The sequence below is a fragment of the Penaeus japonicus genome, unplaced genomic scaffold (assembly GCF_977035675.1).
Source record: "Penaeus japonicus unplaced genomic scaffold, GWHDUDI00000001_assembly GWHDUDI00000032, whole genome shotgun sequence".
NCBI classification, from domain to species: Eukaryota; Metazoa; Arthropoda; class Malacostraca; order Decapoda; family Penaeidae; genus Penaeus; species Penaeus japonicus.
In genome coordinates this window covers 1,056,561-1,059,060 of record NW_028234434.1, presented here as the reverse complement: position 1 = coordinate 1,059,060, position 2,500 = coordinate 1,056,561, and the positions used below count along the sequence as shown (strand labels likewise).

Below are 2,500 nucleotides of genomic sequence, written 5' to 3'. Positions count from 1 at the left end.
AAGAATACTAATGCATGTAATTACTGTGTTCTTTTCCACTAATGGTTGTATAAGAATTATCCAGGTGTGCAATGAGCAACTGAACTAAAATCTGGGGTGTGCAGTTGACTTCTTTACCAAACTGGTGTGATAGTATATTACATAAATTATGTTGACTAAGAGCTGTTGAGTGGTGGTTATTTTTTCTGTCATATTTTGGCGTTATTCCCATCTTTTACAACCAGAATCAAGATATTGAAAGGTTTTAGTTTAGAGTCTGCGTCTATTGAATCCATGAACAACAAGCCAACCATTGCTTTCATCAGAACTTGACATGTTTTGAGTGAAATGTGTGGTGACACTAGAGAAGATGGCAGGATCACACAGATCAGTGAGTGCAACAGATTCCCTTGAGAAATATAAACAGCTGTTGATAATCACTTGATGATGAGTGGCACAAAAGTCTCCCATTAACTGACGTTTGATGCAAAAGATTCCCTCTGGCTGGTTAATAACGCACCCGATACTGGATAGTTAAATTTCTCTGTGAACCAAGCGTTTTCTACCCTATGAAATACCTCTCATTAAGGATGATAGAGAAAAGCTATTCATTGAAGGCTTGTATGAAATGCAAGAGCTCATCACTGTCATTGGCAAAGCGTCATGTGACAAAGACATTTGGTGTGCTCTCCATTCTGGTGTACAGCAAAATATTGGCAGATTATTATATATGATCCAGATTGTCAGTAGATACTAATAGCACTAATTCATAGATCCTCCTCTTATGTTATGTTTTTGTCTAATATAAAGTTGCTCCATTGCAAAATTATTTTTACTATCTGTTCACTAACAATATGAAATTAAATTACTATCTTTCATTGCAAAAGTTTTTGATTTTGGTATTAAAGCAGGTAAGGCAAAAACATTGGCTGGCAGAGAAGAAGTTAGGAGGGCCAACAATGTTTAGCTGGTTGTACCTGGTTGACATTTGACACTGTTGCCTACCATTGTCACAGAGACATAGACAGATCCATACCATTGGGAATACAAAAAATGACAGAGCACAGAGACAAAGAAAAAAACAAACAGGGAAGAATTAGCAACTGCACAAAGCTTTAGTGAGGGTTGCTGATGCACACTAATGTTGGTGGTCAGCAGCAAGCAAGAAGCATGTCTGTAGCAGACTTGGGGCCATGTCATATTTTCCGAATCAATAGTGTTTACATTTGTTTCCTTGTATTTTAGTTTTTATTTTGTATTGTGATCTTACAATCTTCCATGTTGTGAAATATATTTTCTAAAGTAAATAGACACTCATAGAACTTACCCATTCATACCACATTAATTATTTATATTAATATGCCTATTCAGTTTCTAATGGTAATCTATCTATTGTATTACGTAAGGAAATACAGTGTAGTTTATATAGGGATTTTGGTGAAATATAACATCCTGTCATATGCATTATTGTACAAATCATTAGCTAGATCACTGCTTGGAGACGTAAACCATTATGTGATGTTATCAAGTTATCACTGTCATAATAGTACTTTTGAATTGTCTTGTTACATCAAAATGGATTGTGATACTGATAGCATTTTAGAAACAGATACTTTACATTAATTAGAGATTATCATATATATATATATATATATATATATATTATATATATATATATATATATATATTATATATATTATTATATATATTATATTATATATATATATATTATATATTATATATATATATATATTATATTATATATATATATATATATATTATTATATATATATATAATATATATATATTATATATATTTATATATATATATATATTATATATATATATATATATTTATATATATATATATATATATATATATATATATATATATATATATATATATATATATATTATATATTATATATATATATATATATATATATATATATATATATATATATATATATATATTATATATATTATAAAGAATAATGAAATGTATATATTTTAATATGATGTAAATACTTTTTTATATGAAGAAAGAGCATCAATAGTCATGCAAGGATTTTGTTCTACATTAATTTCTTTATCATTTTGGTTTGGTAAGTATTCCATGTTTGAAAGATTCCCACGAGATGTTTCCCCTTTGTAGGCTGGTTATCATTTTTGGCATATATGTTACATGAGCCATAGTTACTGGCGCTCGTGTTACCTTTATGGGAGACATAGAGAGAAATAATGAGACACGGGTAATTTGGTGAATGAGGAGAGTTAATAGCAAGGCTATTATATAATCTTTGTTGACTGATTTTATAAAGGAAAAAAAAAGTGAGTCACAGGCAAATTGGTAAAGGAGTTAATAGCATGGCTATTATATAATCATTGTTAATTGATACCAGTTATAGTTTGAAAAATTCCTTTTTTGTTCTCCATCTATCATAGCAATTTTTCATCAGATATAATTAAGAGATATTTAAACGGTTTTTATCTCTACAGAAAGATACCAAAAAAAAGAGGA

General features: G+C 29.0%; 1 protein-coding gene across 1 annotated transcript in view; it reads left to right on the top strand.

Annotated features, from left to right (window-relative positions):
* Window positions 1-2,500, top strand: part of LOC122259063 (tRNA (uracil-5-)-methyltransferase homolog B) — a 9,183-nt gene that overhangs the window by 665 nt on the left and 6,018 nt on the right. The window contains exon 2 of the mRNA XM_043025567.2: window positions 2,479-2,500. This exon is cut by the window's right edge and continues 127 nt beyond it. The gene's annotated coding sequence lies outside the window, so the exon portion shown is untranslated. The remainder of the gene's footprint in view (window positions 1-2,478) is intronic.